The sequence below is a fragment of the Pezoporus occidentalis genome, unplaced genomic scaffold, assembly GCF_034315485.1.
Source record: "Pezoporus occidentalis ecotype Australia unplaced genomic scaffold, CSIRO_AGI_Poc_V1 ctg240, whole genome shotgun sequence".
Taxonomy (NCBI): domain Eukaryota; kingdom Metazoa; phylum Chordata; class Aves; order Psittaciformes; family Psittacidae; genus Pezoporus; species Pezoporus occidentalis.
In genome coordinates, this window is record NW_026914286.1 from 332,755 (window position 1) to 350,957 (window position 18,203).

Here is an 18,203-nt window from a genome sequence, read left to right on the forward strand (position 1 = left end):
TCTGTTTCCAATTTGAACATCTAGGACTGTTCATTTAATTAGAAAAAGATATTACTACTGGTAGATAACTTGTAAAGGAAAAGAGAATTAAAAATAAAATTAAAAAAAGGCTCAATTCATTTTATTCTCCTGGTAATGTCTGACAAATTCTTGTGAATTCATGTCTTCTTCTAAAAGTGACTACACTTTCCTGGGTGTTTTGGGCCTAATCCCTAATAATCTTCAGGGATTATTAAACCTCTTTCGCTGAAAAAAAAAAACAAACAATTTTGAGTCCTGAAATTCACCTTTCTTTCTTTGCTTTTTACTTTAAGAAGAGAACACTGAGTTGATTATGTGGTCAAAGCTGAGAATTTTACTAAAACATTTTGGTTTATTTTGTAGTTTAAATAGCTTCTATGTTTTCTTCCATGTCACATCCAGAATCCAAAAAGAAACCTCCTAAAAATTGACATGTTAATGTTACTAAACATGAATGAATCAGACCTTGTAAAATAATGATACCACTAGAAATAAATACAGTTATTTTTACTTTAAAATTTGTTAGAGATAGATTTTTCATTAATAGAAACTTGTATAATGATGTAGGTATTTAACACAAGTTACTGAGGATCAAAGAAAAACAGTGGCTTGTCATTGATAATTACATGAAGTAGTAGCTGCTCACTTTATTTCACTTTATTTTAGTTATTAAACTGTTCTTGTCTCAACCCATGGGGTTTGTACTCTTTTGGTTCTCCTCCCCACTCCCATCCAGGGAAGGGGGAAAGTGGAGGAGGGGGGATCTGAGCTATGGGGTTTACATTCTTTCAATTCTCATCCCCATCCTGAAGGAGGAAGGAAGCAGTGAGTGAGTGGCTGAATGGTTCTGAGTTACTAGCTGAGCTTAAACTACATCAATTTACCCATGTTGTCTCTCTGATTTGCAAAATTGCATCAAAATTTCTCTCCAAGTTGAGAGTTTGTTGAAATTTTTTTGATTGTTTAGTTTGTTTAGTTTATTTGGTTTTAATTGTTATACCATGATCTGTTTACATGGAAAATATTGAAATATTAGTGGCTATGACTGGGGCACATACAGTCACATCTAGAATTAAGAAATATAAGTGTCACAACACCAGAAATAATCCTAGAGTAAGGCATCATAAGAAACTTTTTAATCCCTCTAGTATTACATGCTATTTTGAGCTACCTTTATGCATATTGGATTTACTGAAAAATTGGGTCTTGTCAAGTGTTTGTATATGCTCCAAGGGGCATGTTGCTCAGTCATCCTCATCCTAGGCATGTTGCTAGGACAGAGGCCACAGGATCATCAGTTTAAAAGATTTAGGCTGAACGTAATGCCGTCAGCATGGAACACGAAGGCTCTGTGGGGCTGCTGTCTTTCTTGACATAACCCTCAAAGAAATCAGTTAATGTTGATCACGCCTTTTCATTTCATCAGAGTTCTGTTAACATGTGTGCATCTTTTACCTCAGGGAGGTGGGGAACAAAACAGACCTCGGCAATCATGTCCCAAAGATTTTCAGGTACTCTTCATGCCTGTTTGATTGAAGCATGGTGTACATCTATTTCTTGGTGGTATAATTACCATTCTCAGAATGCTCTAGAACTAGGACTGTATTGGCATGCATCCATCTGCATCTCTGTTTATTCACAGTTTAGGTTGGAGGCCTGATTTTCTGTGATACTGAGAATTCAAATTTGAAAAAGACATGGTGGTAGATACCAAGGATTTCAGAAAGCTAGATCAGTTGAAACTAAAGAAAAGATTTTAAAAAATGCCTCCTTAGTAGGGAGCATGACTGACACTGGCTTTTTCAAATTATTTCTTTTTTTCTTTTTCTAAAATTATATCCAAAGTTTGAGAGAATAAAATATTAATTTTCATTTACTATGTGTAATGATAACCTCCTGACCTTGAGCTATCTAAATAACAAGTTTTTAAATAACAGCTTGAATTTAGTGACTTTGTCAAACAGCTTTGGTACTAAACTGATATACAGAAAACTTCAGTTCCATCTTCTTTGTAAACCAGTGTAGTCAGAGATGTGGTTCATAATTAAAGATCAACAACATGTTACAAAGTTGAATTTTATTTTTTTTAATGAAACCTTTTAGTGTCATCTCAAAACATCAATTACATTTAACATGTTGATTGTTCAGAGTTTTAGCTGTCAGTCTTCCTTTTTGTAAAGAAGTGGAAAATACTGCCACTTTCTCTCCTGGAACATTCAAAATGAAGATAATTGCCAAGAAACAATAACTGTTACATGAAAACAGAAAGAGCAGATACTGGAAGAATAATACGAGTATGAGCAGATAAAGTTCAGAAAGCAGTTAAAATTTCCCCTGTTTAGATTGTGGGGCACAGCTATTTCATGAAATGTGCTGCCATTTATCAGCTTTAAAAGTTTGAGTATTTCTTTCAGATAGAAAAATCTAGGGCAGTGCTATGATATATGTTTTCTCTTTTCTTTTCTTTTCTTTTTTTTTTAACATGGCTTAAAAAAAGCAACGAGAATTAATTTCATTCTAGTAGGCACTTTTAAGACTAGATTTAGCTGCAGTCACATTAGCTTAGATAATGGGAGAATTTTTCTTCATTAAAAATGCTCCCTGTCGCTTAAGAAGAACTCACTGAGGCAGCCTGCCATCTAGCTTTTTCACAGCAAAATAGGCTTGCAGACTGCAGATGAGAGACTCGGGAGCAGAGACAATTTTAACTTAGCCATCCCTAATTTATCTCAAGCTTTTTCAATTCATCTTCACTGCTCTATGCACACTGGAACATCAGATTGTCAACCCCTGGGAACAGAATGCAACCAGGGATCTAGAGAGCTGTCACCTCCTGAGAAATATTTAAATTGTGCTGATTTTCTTCTGGTGTGCTGAGCAGAGGGAATGAAACTCTCCGTCAAGTCATAGCTGTGCGGGCAATAGATCAGAGGATACTGCCAGTTTTTCTAATGGATTATTGTTATCGGGCAGGTTCTTCCTGAAGGTATGTAGTTACTCTCTCAATCCATTACCCACACTATTTATCAGCTAATGATCTAATGAACTAGTAATACAGATACATTAAGAAAAATGTTAACTAATCTATATTGATTGAATGATGGCACTTTATTGCAGCATGTTTGCACGTAAAATAGTCTGATCTACTTACTGTAGATATATTGTACCTACTGCCTAGTGCTTTGTCAGCACCCCCCCCAAGCAAAAAAACAAACCCCAACCTTTAAAAAAAAAAGCAAAAATCCATTGTGCTGCATGTAACATTGCCGCAAGTTGATGCTGACTGTCCAGAGAATGTTATTTTTCTGAAACAGTGAATAATGAAAAGCAAAATCATACTTCTGATTTTAAATTTGTTAAATTGAGTATTTATTTTCCACATATATTTCAAACCTAGGTATAGGCAGAACTCCCATTAAAATACTACAAATTAATTGTGGAGTTAGATATTTTCTTGTTTGCTATGATGTTCCACCCTTTTGCATGGGGAACCAGGATATTTAATTCAGAAAATCTCTGATGTTGGATATATAACAGAAGCCTGTTGTTGCATCTGTAATGCCAAACTCCAGGAGCTTCTTAGTAAAGCATAAAGATCATATACCACAACAGGGGGATAAAAAAAAATCTGTAAAGAAGAATTTCTTGCCTTTTAAACTTTTGTGTTTAAATAGGAGTTACAGCATCTGGCTCCTAATCTGAAATGCTTGCTGCATGCCTGGAGCTTGTGAGGCAGGCTGACCTAAAAATGAAAGATCTCTAAATTGCAGAAGCAGCCAGACATTTTTGAACTATTCCAAGCGCGGGAGTTGCTGCAGATGTGGGAAAAGCACTGACAGTTTTAAGCTGACACCCTGGCCTTGCTTAATTCCTGAGTTGACACCCTACCTGATTACAAGCTCTGAGACATGAACCCCAAAGACAGACATAGGGCTGTGCAAGGGTTGAACCCTATAGAGAAAATAAATAGAAAAAATCTTGCCTGTAGCTTCTTGTCCAGTGCACTTGCTGGGCTGCTGTCATGCTGTCATGTTACCAAGAACAGTGATACATGAGCCTGTGTATGGTGTACTTGAAAGTGCAGTGGATATGCTGAACTGTATATTTAGTCCCAAGTGATAGACACATCATATTTTTAATGTAATGCTGAATGAAAGCAGCAAGATAATAGTAAGTAATAAAGATGGGGGCAGAAGGTTTTGGAATCCCATAAGGGATAAAATCAGTAAGTCTGATATAAGAGCATTGTCTAGTGTTTAACTTCCTCTACTTATGGAATATAATATTTTCAAGGCATTAATAATAAATTGCAGCAGTATATGTTGCTCCTGTATGCAACACCTGAAAGTTCCTTTCCTCTAGAGCCTTAGAAAGGCTGAAGAAAAAAGAAGAGAGATTGATTCTGTCCCATTTCCAAAGAACTCTGTTAAAGTACTTCGTTTCCTATGGACCTCAGAAGGACTGAGGCAAAGAGGCTTTCATTAAACTCTCCCTAGAGGCTCCTAACATCAGAAAGCTATTTTTTAAAGCAAGTATGCAGGCAAACTGCGTTTTTCCCAATCTACCAAGCTTCTTGTTTAAATATATAGAGCCCTCTTATAATCTTCCTGGACACCCATGGATATTTCAGCATTTTGTGCAATCGCTTAAGTGTGTAACAGCCTGAGATGGTAATATGGGCATTTCCTGTTATAGGTTGCTTGTATGAAAACCTACTCTTTTCTAGACCAGATTCCATCTTTCCTTCTTTGGGTCCAATTATATGTTTGCTTTAAAATGTTGGGTTGCTTAAAAAACACTAGCTAATTAAGTGTAATTGTTTATGATATTTGGCATTGGGGAGTAACCAATAGTAACATAAAAATATCTTTGATTATCCTTTCTACAAAGCAAGATAAAATAACCCAACCAACCAAAACACATTAAAAAAAAAAGATTTAAATGGGGAGGTAATATTAAATAATAGTAAATAAATTAAGATTAATAACTTTATGTTCTATCTTCACCTTTTTATTTTTCTTTTTAATCTACCATGCTATGCAGTAATAGCTGTGCCCGCTTCCTTTGATAGAGTGTGCGCATTACATATTAGGACATTTTCATCTGGAACTTTCTGCTGCCTTCTGAAATCTTTTTTGGGCATTTGTGTAAATAACTGTAATACGAAATTTGGTATAGCATAAACAGATTAAACTATTCTGTAAATGAAGAAAACTCAGACAAAGATTGTTTATTAAATGGTGCTTAATCCATGATCTTTAAAGTGTAGTCTTCTGCCTTTCCTGGTTCCACTGGCATTCCTGTTCCACTTTTAGTTTGCTGTTCTCTTTCTTATGTTAACAGTCTTCTAAAAAAAACCCCAAAAAACCTTAAGCATCGACATGTATATTTTTTATATATATGTACTCCTTCCTTGATATCTTCTTAGGTTCTGTTCTTCTCCATTCTGCTTTATGCTAGACAAATCATAAAATCAAAAGATGAGTTTTGACCTTCTGCAGTGCTCTTAGTTTTCCCTTGTGACTATTTAACAACTGTTTGAGGTTGTAGCTTATTCTTCTCCCAGGGTGAGCCTCTAGAAGGTACAGATATTACAAAGAACATGGTGTAAAAAAAGCACCTTTTTGCTTGTGTTATATTTTTCTTCCTTCTTACTTGTTTTATATTGGGGAATATGTGTAAGTATCTTATTTCTAGACAGTGGACATAAATAACGTCTTTTGGGGACTTTTTGGAAAAAGAGTAATTCACAACTGTTTGACGTTATCTGTTCTTTGAACTCTAACAGGTAACTACTGGAAAAAATGTGCTTAGAAAAAGGAGGGCCTAGGGGCCTGGATAACAACAGGTTTTGCAAAACAGCAATGAATACTTTCAGACAAAACCTGGGTATCTCTAGCATGAGGATGTGCTATGGCATTATTTGTTTCTTCCCTTTATACATCTTCCTAGGTTTCAGGACTGATTTGTCACTATTTACAATCACTATTACTATTTCTGAAGTGTATTCTCTTGTTTCAAGAGTATTTGTCTTTTGCACAGACCATTAGCAAGACAACACATTCAATTATCTGGTAATTCTATTAAGACCTAAGTAAGTCTAATGAAATACAGCAAATCTGCATTTTCATACACATAATTTCACAATTTTGAGTGAGCCAGAGTGAAAAGATGGTTTATCCTGAGAATCATATCTGTTGTAAAACACATCGAGAAACAAAAGTGGAAAGAACGTGCAAAGTTAGTTCACGTTTACAAAGCAGTCTTATTTTGGTTGAAATGCATCAGCATGTTGTCAAACTGTAATTCATCTTCTTAAACAATGAGATGCCCTGAATGGCTACAGGTAAAAGTTCAAGGCCTCACATAATTTTGTGTTATATCTTTCAGCCCCTTTTTTCAGTTAAGCAAAATATCTGAAATTTTAATAGACACTGGTATTTAAGCAACTGAGTAGATATTTGTTGATTTTTTCATGGAAAAAAAGATAAGTAGCAGAATTTACTTCTCCTGCATTTCTCTGTCCCCATCTCTTAAGAGATTTCAGATCAAGTAGTAACAAAATTCTGGTTACTTATATACTCTTAATTGACAAAGTTTGCAAAGTACCTGCTGTCCCTGTTAAAAGGTACAAACCTCACAGAAATATCAGCAAGTACACAGTTAAATGAATTAATATTGGCTTCAAGCTAATGTTTTTCAGATTATATATATTTTTAATATGTTTTCCTAAAAGTGGATCTGAATTCTTTTGTTCTAAGACTGACCTTGGTTTGATCTGTTTTAAGGAAACCATTTTGTTTGAAAAGCTTCCAAAGATTTGTAGGGGGTTCTTTGTCCCCATCCCACTCCTCATTCCCCAAATGATATGAAAGCCCATTCAAAAAGCTCTAACAGCTACCACTATTAACTTTCTGGAGCAACCTATTTTTAAGGTAAAGAAACGTGAAGAATTTTAAGCATACGATTCAAGGATTAACTTTTTTTTTTTTTTTTTGTAGATTTTAGTCTTCCTTTCTATGCTGGAGAAAGTAAATATCCCTCAAAAAGTAAAAAATGTTATACCCTTAATCTTTTCTTATATTTTATTTTTTATGTTGCTGAAGGTGGAAGTTATTCTGAAACATCCAGGGTTGGGCTCTTCTTCTTGCCAATAAATATATAGGGTTTTCTGCAGTATTTTTTTTCAGGTGAAATTAAAAATTTTGTTTGTTTGGGGTGCTTCAATATTGCTTTTATATCTCAATGAAGTCATTACAATTGTTGTCTCACATAGAAAGGTATATAACATCCCTGAAGAAATTATAGCAATATAACTTAGAATTAAACTTGGCTACGGTTGTTAAAGATAACAGGAAGGGATTCTATAGGTACATTGCAAATAAAAGAAAGAATGTGGACAATGTGGGCCCTTTCTGGAAGCTATTGGGAGAACTGGCTACCCTGGATTTGGAGAAGACTGAGGTTCTGAATGACTTTGTGTCAGTCTTCATTGGCAAAAGCTCTGACCACACCACCCAAGTCTTGGAAGACAAACACAGGGACTGTGAGAATGAAGAGCTTGCGCACACTGTAGGAGAGGATCTGCTCTGAGACCATCTTAAGAACCTGAAAGCGCACAAGTCCATGGGACCTGATGAAATCCATCCGCGAGTGCTGAAGGAGCTGGCAAATGAAGTTCCTAAGACACTGTTCATGACATTTGAAAAACCATGGCGGTCAGGTGAAGTTTTCAACGACTGGATAAAGGGAAATATAACCCCTGTTTTCAAGAAGAGGAAAATGGATGACCCAGGGAACCACAGACCAGTCAGTCTCACCTCTGTGCCTGGCAAAATTTGGAGAAGATTCTCCTGGAAGGCATGCTTAGGCACATGAAAATCAATGAGGCGATAGCTGACAGCCAACATGGTTTCACTAAGAGGAAAACCTGCCTGACCAAGTTGGTGGCCTTCTATGATGGTACTACAGAACTGATGGATATGGGCTAAGCAGCTGACATCATCTACCTGGATTTGTGTGAAGCATTCAACACTGTCCCTGATAGCATCCTTGTCTCTAAATTGGAGAGACTTCAATTTGATGGATGGACCACTCAGTGGATAAAGAACTGGCTGGATGGCCTCACACAAAGAGTTGTGGTCAATGGCTCAATGTCCAGTTGGAGACCAGTTATGAGTGGTGACCCTCAGGGATCAGTGTTGGGACTGGTCTTGTTCAACATCTTTGTTGGTGACATGGACAGTGGGATTGAGTGCGCCCTCAGCAAGTTTGCTGATGACACCAAACTGTGTGGTTTGGTTGATACGCTGGAGGGAAGGAATGCCATCCAGAGGAACCTTGACACACTTGTGAGGTGGGCTGTTGCCAACTTTATGAAGTTTAACCATGACAAGTGCAAGGTCCTACACCTGGGTTGAAGCAATCCCAGGCACAGCTACAGGTTGGGCAGAGAAAAGAGCTGATCAGCCCTGCGGAGAAGGACTTGGGGGTAGATGGAAAAACTGGTTGGTAGATGAAAAACTGAACATAAGCCAGCAGTTTGTGCTCGCAGCCCAAAAAGCCAAGCGTATCCTGGGTTGCATCAAAAGGAGCGTGACCAGCAGGTCGAAGGACGTGATCCTGCTCCTCTACTCTGCTCTCGAGAGACCTCACTTGGAGTATTGTGCACAGTTCTGATGTCCTCAACATAAAAAGGACATGGAACTGTTGGAACAAGTTCAGAGAAGAGCCACGAGGATGATCGGGGACTGGAGCACCTCCCGTATGAAGACAGGCTGAGAAAGTTGGGGCTGGAGAAGAGAAGGCTGCGTGGAGACCTCATAGCAGCCTTCCAGTATCTGAAGGGTGCCTATAGGGATGCTGGGGATGGACTCTTCATTAGGGACTGTAGTGATAGGACAAGGGCTATCATGTTAAAACTGGAAGTTTAGATTGGATATAAGGAGGAAGTACTTTACTGTGAGGGTGTTGAGGTACTGGAATGAGTTGCCCAAGGAAGTTGTGAATGCTCCATTCCTGGTGGAGTTCAAGACCGGGTTGGGCAGAGCCTTGGATGACATGGTTTAGTGTGAGGTGTCCCTGCCCACCTGCCCATGGCAGGGGGGTTGGAACTAGATGATCTTAAGGTTCTTTCCAACCCTAACTATTCTATATTTTTATGATTCTATAACTTGTTCTGAATGCCATTTATTATCCTGTTTGCCTCTTTCTTGCACTGCTGAAAGTCACTACATTGAAACCCATGGAATAAATCAGGGTAGAACCAGGTTCAGTATGTTCAACTGTCTCTGTTTTCCCCTCCATGCCAATCTGTGAAATTCCTATCTTAAAATGTTTCTATTAATAAGGCTTTGAGGGGTAGATTATTTGTTTGGATATAAAACTGTTTTTACTTTCCTCTTCCAGTTGCTGCTGAAGACTAGCAACACTTTTCAACTGCCCATAGCTTCTCACATTTTGAAAACTGCATTTTCAGAGTTTAAAGCAGATGAACAAATTTTCTTCAAAGGAATTTTAAAGAATTCCTCAACTGCTGCTTTTTAATTTGATGCCCCAAATTTTCATTATTTTGTGGGTATGAAATAAATGTGTTTTATGTGGTTATTACTTGGGATGCACTTCCAGGATGTGTTATGATTATACACACTTGTAGTAAAAAAAAAAAAAAAAATCAAATTATAATTTGACTATTTTTTGAGTAGCAATTAACATTAAGAAACCTTGGCAAGCATACATATTTTCACATGAACCAAGGATCACTACTAATTTGTGTTTTCAAATGTGTAATTATACACTTAAACATTACTATATAAGTAATGATGGAAATGTTCTCTATAAAATTAAAGTATGCTCTGAATAAAAGAGGAGTTGATAATTGTTTCTAGTTAAGCTTTACCTCCTTTCTCCAGTACTTCTTATCCTTTTTGCTCAACTTTCATTTGTCAAGTTGAACTTTTCTGGTACTGTAGGACAAAAGTAAGAGAAACTCAAATTTAAGAGGTCGATATTCTCCTTCCTGCTGTAACCTGTGTTAACCATCATTTAATATGTTTTCCTATTCTCCCTCGTAGGAAGTGAGGGTGTGTATGAGTTCAATGCAACAGCTGAGCCACTATAGCATCTTGGTAACACTAAAGGGATATCATGATATGTCCTTCCCTGTTCTGGAGAATTTTTTTTAGCAACTTTGATTCTGGAGCTTGCCAAACTCTCATGAGCCACTCTAAGCACAAGCCTGATGGAAAGTTAATTCAGCAGAAAAAATGTTTAGTTTTCAAATAATTTAGTTATTTGAATCATGTCATCTAAGGACCTAATGAATCTGAGACCTGAATAACATCAGCAAAAGACCAGGGAGACTAAGGCTATTAGCGGAATGGGGTGGAAGGAGTGTTTTCCTCCTTTTTGCTGCAGTAAACTCTTAGATTACAGCAGCTATAACATTTAACCTCACCTTAAAATGGCCTTGCATTCTTTGTACGTCTGCCTTACCTCCCGTCAAAAAGTGTCAGTGGAAGAAAAACGAGATCTCTGCTCACTTTCAGAGAAGGTCTTGTTGCTTCAGTGTGTGCCTCCTTGGGGAAGAGCAGCGTGGCAGTCAAACAGGGAGATTGAAATCACTTAGAGAGTTGAAGCTTCCCTTGCCATCAAAACACCCGTTGCAACACTAGTCAAAGAGGTAATTCAATAATGATTTCTAAGAACCATCTGTATAGTTTATTAGGTCTAGTTTAAAAAGTTGCAAGCCTGGTCAGTTTTATAAAAATGAGACTATATGCTTATGTACTCAGTAATGAATGTTTAAGATTTTATTTTATTCTTATATGTATATATATTGGGGTTTTTTTTTGGATGCAAGTTGTTTTCCAAAATCTCTTGCTTTCTTTGCTTTTTTTTTCAGTTTTGAGTCTATCAGCCCTGTGTCATCGCCCCCTTTCAGAGTCTTAGGGTTTGCTTTTCTCTTTCTTTGTTTCTTTGTTTTTAGCTGCCACTGTGATGCTGAAGGTTAAAGGGTGTCCTGGGTTCAGCAGTAGCAGTCATTTTTCTCCTCCTTGGTAGCTGGTGCAGTGCAGTGTTTTGACTTTCAGCTTGGGAACAGAGCTGATAGTGATGTTTAGGTTTGGCCAAGGACTTTGTGAGCCTCATGCTCTGCCAGGGAGGAGGGGAAGCCGGGAGGAAGCAGAGACAGGACACCTGACCCAAACTGACCAAAGAAGTATTCCATACCACAGCACGTCATGCCCAGGATGTAACTGGGAGTTAGCCGGAAGGGCTGGGAGTCTGCAGGGTTGGAGGAGGTATCGGGCAGAGCTTGGTCGGGCTGGGGGGGGCAAGTTTCGGTCGGCTGGTGGTGAGATGATGTATTCTCTTCCCTTGTTATTTCCTTTATCATTATTATCATTGGTGGTAGCAGTAGTGATTTGTGTTATACCTTAGTTACTAAACTGTTCTTATCTCAACCTGTGGGAGTTGCATTCTTTTCGATTCTCCTCTCTGTCCCTCCGAGAGCAGGGGGAGGGCAAGAAAAGGGGGGGAAGTGAGCGAACGAATTACCTGACTGGGTTTAAACCACGACAGTTCTTTTTGGCGCCCAACGTGGGGCCCGAAGGGTTGAGATAACGACAGATTTGACTGGATTAATAGTCACTCGTCACAATGCTGATTTATTGGCTCTCAGAGTTGTTTCGCTTGATCTCACAGCTTCAGAATGTTGTAACTTACGTAGAGCCGGTATTTGCTGTGATAGTGTTTATCAAGTATGGGGCCTGGGCTAAGGTTCTGGTCTCACTGTGCTTTATGGCAATGGCTTGTAATACGGGTGGGCTCCAACAGCAGGGCGGGACGGACGTGGCCGTGGACTTGTACCTGGCCGTCCGGCTGCTCTTCACCGTCCTGGCCCTCACCCTACTCTCCATCTTCGTGAGGCTGCGGGGAGCTGAGGGGGAGCGGCCCCGGGAGCCGGCGGCAGCCGAACCGGCCCGGGAGAGCGGCCCCGGGGACCAAGCGGCGGCGGGAGCGGGGCCGGAGGCCGCGAGGGGACGGCCGCCGGTGGAGGAGGTCGGGGCGGTCGAGGAGCAGAAGGAAGCGGCTGCCGAGCAGCGGGAGAAGGCGGCGGAGGAGCCGAGCCCCCCGGAAGAGCCGAGCCCCGCGGAAGAGCCGAGCCCCGCGGCCGAGCCCAGCCCCGCGGAGGAGCCGAGCCCCGCGGCCGAGCCGAGCCCCGCGACGGCCGAGAGCGTTTCCCGGAAGCCGCCCGCCGAGCCCCAGGAGGATGCAGGAGACCACGCAGCATTTCCCAGCAAGGCAGAGGAGGAAGAGCTGGACTCAGGAAAAGAGAAGCTGGCGGTGGGAGAGCCGGCAAGCACAGCAGCTACACCAGCCCCAGTGACAAGTACAGCAGCTACACCAGCCCCAGTGACAAGTACAGCAGCATCGTTTGAGAGTTCTGAAGGTTTTGAATGGCCTTTGGGCATCCTTGGGACCTGCCTGCTGATTGTGATGGGGATCAGCATGTTGGCACTCACACAGACTGTGTTCTACCCACCACCATTTTGTCTGATCTCAAAAGTTAAGCAGAGTCAGGTTTGGGTCTTGTCTGGGGTTAGACGAGGATATAGGGGGACCAAGAGGTTTTCCCCAAGGCTGGACAGTCATGAGTGGCAGGGTGTGTGGGACAGTATGGGCAAGTATCTAGTCCACTGGGCCCCTCCAGTGCTTTGGAAGCATCGGAGATGGAAGGCAGCTGTATGGAGTCCCCAGCAACAAGCTGCAGAAACTGCTGAAGGGGACAGTGAATTATTTTGAGCCTGGTGAGCCCAATGCACTTCAGGCCATCAGAGCAGAGATGCAACACAGAGATGGACTCATGATCGAGGGGTGGACTTAGCAATGGACACTATTGCCCAGGTTATTCACGAGTGTGAACACTGCACACAGTCTCTCCTGCTCTGGAAGACTGTTACAAGAGATGGAGCCTGACATCATGGACCAGATGGACTCAGCAGCTTTATAGGGACTGGTCCATGCACTGAGATAAGAGTGATGGTATACTGAAAATGTGGGATCTGAGCATGACGTGAATGGTATGGAATAAGGGGTGGATAATGTCCTGGGTTCAGCAGTAGCAGTCATTTTTCTCCTCCTTGGTAGCTGGTGCAGTGCAGTGTTTTGACTTTCAGCTTGGGAACAGAGCTGATAGTGATGTTTAGGTTTGGCCAAGGACTTTGTGAGCCTCATGCTCTGCCAGGGAGGAGGGGAAGCCGGGAGGAAGCAGAGACAGGACACCTGACCCAAACTGACCAAAGAGGTATTCCATACCACAGCACGTCATGCCCAGGATGTAACTGTGAGTTAGCCGGAAGGGCTGGGAGTCTGCAGGGTTGGAGGAGGTATCGGTCAGAGCTTGGTCGGGCTGGGGGGGCAAGTTATCGGTCGGCTGGTGGTGAGATGATGTATTCTCTTCCCTTGTTATTTCCTTTATCATTATTATCATTGGTGGTAGCAGTAGTGATTTGTGTTATACCTTAGTTACTAAACTGTTCTTATCTCAACCTGTGGGAGTTGCATTCTTTTCGATTCTCCTTTCCGTCCGGCAAGAAAAGGGGGGGAAGTGAGCGAACGAATTACCTGACTGGGTTTAAACCACGACAAAGGGACTGTGCACACTGTAATAAGTGTCTGGGTAAATCCTGAAATGGGCAAAGCTTTAAATATTTCCTGGATTTTTTACTGTGTGTGTTGCTGCATCTTATTCTTCAGCTTGATCAGGACCATCTTTTTTCCTATATATTCAGACAAATCATGATTCTTGAGTGGAACTCCTACCTAATACAGTAAAATAGAATAACAGGATCACAGAATGTTTGAGGGGGGAAAGGAACTCTGGAGGTCTGCTAGTCCAACTCCCCTACTCAGACAGGTCTACCTAAGAACCAGTTTACCAGCACTAGCTCCTGTTGTCTTCTGAATATCTCCAAGGATAGAGACCCCACAGCCACTCTGCGCAGCCTGCACCAGTGCTCTCCCACCCTTGAGTAAAAAAGTGTTTTCTGATGAAGGAACCTCCTGTGTTTGTGTCCATTGCCTCTTGTCCAGTCACTAGACACCACTGAAAAGAGCCTGGCTTTGTCTTCTTTGTACCCTCCCTTTGGGTAGTTATGCACATTGATAAGATCTCCCCCAGGGCTTCTCTTCTCCAAACTAAAAATTTCAAGCTCTCTCAGGCTTTTCTCCTAGGAGAGATTGTCCAGTCCCTTCATCATCTTTGTACCTCTTCATTGGAATATCTCCAGTTTGTCAGTGTCTCTCTTGTACTGGAGAGGCCAGAACTGGAGACAGACACCATATGAGGCCTCACTAGTGGTGAGTAGAGGGGAGGGATCACATCCCTTAACCCACCGACAATGTTTTGCCTAATGCAGTCTGGGAGCCGCCTTTGAGGCGGAGGCACATTACTGGCTCATGATCATGTCCCAAATACCCCCTGTTCTTTTTCTATCAAACTGAAATATTCTACTCCATTCTATTCTATGATGAAGAAATGCAGACATGATCTGATGACTGCAACTACTGGTGAGAAAGAAGAGTTAAATGATTGTGAAAGCTGTTTAATTTAACATCTTTGGTTAAAACTAAAAGAAGGATAATATAATGCTATTTTAGTTTTTGGATAGTGAACAAAACTGCACAAAATACGTTTCATTTGAGATGTCAGGTGAAGAAAGACTGCAATCCGAATTATTGTGTAAGGGAATGATTCAAAACTCAAAACCAGTGAAGAAGTAAGAGACTCATATAGAGTGCCTCTACCATAGCTATACTATCAAGGGGGTTTATATTCAATCAGTCTCTCAAGATTCCAAATTATCCGCAAGGTCATGGTGAGACCTAAGTAACTGATGACCACTTAGTGATCTAAGTGGTCATATTATTTCAGCAGAAGCCAATATAGGGAAACAAAGCATCTCAAGTCTGTCAACAATTTGGAGTCTATCACACATAAAAAAACCCTCAAGATGGAATGTACTGAAGGAAAGAAGAAAGATTGAAGGTGTGCTGTATACAACTGTCAGTCCGTCTTGACCTATCAGTTGGTCTGCTATTTTAAATTTAATGTATTCTCGTATTTCTCCACTAGTGAGAAAATGTGTTATTTTATTTGTTTAGATAAAACAATATGAGTGATTACAAGTCTTGAGCATAAGACATAAGGAGACTTGATATTTTAGTTTTCCAGGCTTCTGGGTGAGAAAGAAAGCTGATATACACATATATTGTAAATATATGTAGTTGAAAATCTGCATTAAATAAGGAGCCACTCACTGCAGATGGGTCATGCCTGAAACTGCTTATTTACCTTTTTTTCTGAATAAGATTACTGTGATACCTTGTGTGGGGAGGGTGGGGAGAAATATAGTGATTTATTAGTGGAATAAATTTTATTTATAAAAGGTTGCCTGTATTGAAAGTGAAATTAAGTGTACAGGCCAGAATATTCGCAACAAGCATCTTTAAAGCATCTGTTGGTTCCCAAGCCAAGTGAATTGTATTTCAAGACCGCAGAAATCAAAAGGCTATGTAGATATGTGTGTATGTATATGAGACTCTGTTATTGTTGTTATATCAATAATATGTGTTGCTATTAATATAGTATTGTCTAAATCCCGTTAGAAAAGTTTTTTAAAAATAAAAATTAGGAATTTTAGTATTAGGTATGATGAAAAAAGCAGGAAATAGTAACTTCTTGCACACTTAAAAGTAGTGCTAGCTGTAGGCAGCTAGTCTATTTAAAACCTAGCTGCACTGAGTGGTGCTTCAACTGATAAGATAATTCTGTTTTTCCTGTAGTGGCCAAACATAGCATAATATTTAGTATATGGTATTGTTTGCTATTTCATGTTACTTACATAAGCAAATCCAGCCTCCTGAGAACAAACGTGAAACACAACATACTCTCCTTATACATAGATAAGCTGAAGGATGCTTTAGTATAAAATAGATGTTTAATCTTCTCTATACATCTCTGTACTGTCCATTACCAGCAATGTTTAAATAGCATACGATTTTATTTTGTTCTTATGATTTCTTTGTATGCTTTAATAGTATTACTCTGTCTTCACCATCTTTCAAATTTTACTTTACTACTTACAAATGCAATTACAAACTATGCATCGCAAATATTCTGTGAAGATACCAAGTTATACTTAATCATATACAAATCTGTACCATTCTGTTTGTTGCTTTCTTCAGTTTACTATTAGTAGAAACAAAATAGCAAGAATGCAAGCTGAATTCTTACTTGGACTTGAAATTACCTGGCCACATAAAAGTGACTATTTTGGGTAAATATTCATAGACAACCACATTTACAGAAAGAGTTCAAATTCTATACCAAAAACATGTCCACATGTATGAAGTGAAAGAGGGAGTATAATTGAAGAGATGGAGAGTAAGTAACCTAGATTAACGTGAGCAGATGTGTTGATCACATGGCAACATTCACTATGGTGCATTTTTACATAATAAATTTGGTAGAGAATACTGCCAGGATGTATAGATTGAACCATAAAGAGCAAGCAACTACATTTTGAGATGATAAAGATCACTTACTGGATGCGATCACAGAATCATTAGTTTTGGAAGGGACCTCTGGAAATTATCTAGTCCAGCCCTCCTGTCAAGGCGGGGATGCATCTGTTCAAAACAGAAGTACTGCAAATAGTATATCTTCTAATATAAGAGTGGCAGACTTCCAGGTAATTTGAGGGAAATAACTGACCTCTGTGTGCAATAAGGTAGTCTTCTAAATACATGAAGATTAAATCCATTAATACTTTCCTAGAAATAAGTGTGAAAAAATATTCTGTATTGCTAAAACAGTAAGCAAACTCAGTGACCAGGCAAGACAAAACAAATTTCTCAAAACCTTTTCAATTCATAATTCCATGAAGGTATCTGACTTTTCTTCTGAACAAAATCTGCAGGATAACTTTTCAAATCCTTTATTTGTGTGAACACATAAAGACAAAATATTGATTTTAATAGCTTGAAACTTCCCAGCCTTAGGGTTACTTTAACTGAGGGAATGAATCTTTTCCTCTGAGTATCCTTCCAACCTACAGTAAGAGATTTTCACAAGACATGCACTAGCACTACATCTTTAGGTTAGCTTTGTTGCGTAGTCAGGGATTCCACTAGAGATTTCCTGTAGGTCCCTTACCTGTTCTGCAGTGAGGATTTAAATTTTTAGTATTGTCAAATGGTGTAACTGAATCTCAAGAATGCACAGCTGATATGCAGTACCCATTACCAACCTCAGATAAAAGATGTGCAAGTAAATACAGATTTGTTCAATCCAGCACTGCATGTCAAAATTCTCAGCTTCAAATGAAATATGCCTTACCAAAGTAAGACACACATAACAGCTCATACTTTGGAAAGCTTTAAAAATTATTATAGTCTTTAGTTGTGTACTTCTAAAAAAAACCCCAAAATATGTAGTTAGCTGCAATATAAACCACTACTTCGTAATCAAGTGAAAATTTGTTTGACTAAAAAAATAGATAAGCATAATTTCTGAATTTTACTTGTTCATCACACCAAACTGAAGTAGTTTATCCACCTAAAACTTCATACTTAGTGCTTGAATTACTCATCTAAAACAATCTTTCTCTCTTTTTAAACAACATATTGCAAATTTACAATATAGAATTGGTAATACGTGTGAAGTATTTTGACATGTATTATTTTCAGTACCTACAACAACAACAAAAAATATATTTTAGAAATTATTTATGTCTTATGCATTTTTTCTTCATTTAATACTTCATTATTATTTTAAAAGAAAGACTTGATTCTCCTGCTAGATGTCAATGGGTTTTGTATGTATGTATGTGAGTAGATAGAGAGACAGGTAGATAGGTATCAATAAAAGAAAAAGTAGTATATTGTAAGAAAAAAAAGAAATAGACTTTGACACTGTAATGAAGCATTTTAAATTAATGTGAAAATTAGTTTGAAGATCCATAACATTCTTACATACACAATTACAAACCCCTCTATTTTCTATATTTGCATACAAATATTAAGGAGCTTATCTCTTAGCAATTAAGGTACAGTTTAGCAGTATTCTGATTCATATTCTTAGACTGAGAGACTGGTTTTTATAACGGAGTGTTAAAAGA

General features: G+C 39.2%; 1 protein-coding gene across 5 annotated transcripts in view; it reads left to right on the forward strand.

Moving 5' to 3' along the window:
- Positions 1 to 2,305: 2,305 nt before the first annotated feature.
- Positions 2,306 to 18,203, forward strand: part of MGAT4C (MGAT4 family member C) — a 399,878-nt gene continuing 383,980 nt past the window's right edge. For all 5 annotated transcript variants that reach the window (XM_062622353.1, XM_062622350.1, XM_062622355.1 and 2 more), the window contains exon 1: positions 2,306 to 3,007. The gene's annotated coding sequence lies outside the window, so the exon portion shown is untranslated. The remainder of the gene's footprint in view (positions 3,008 to 18,203) is intronic.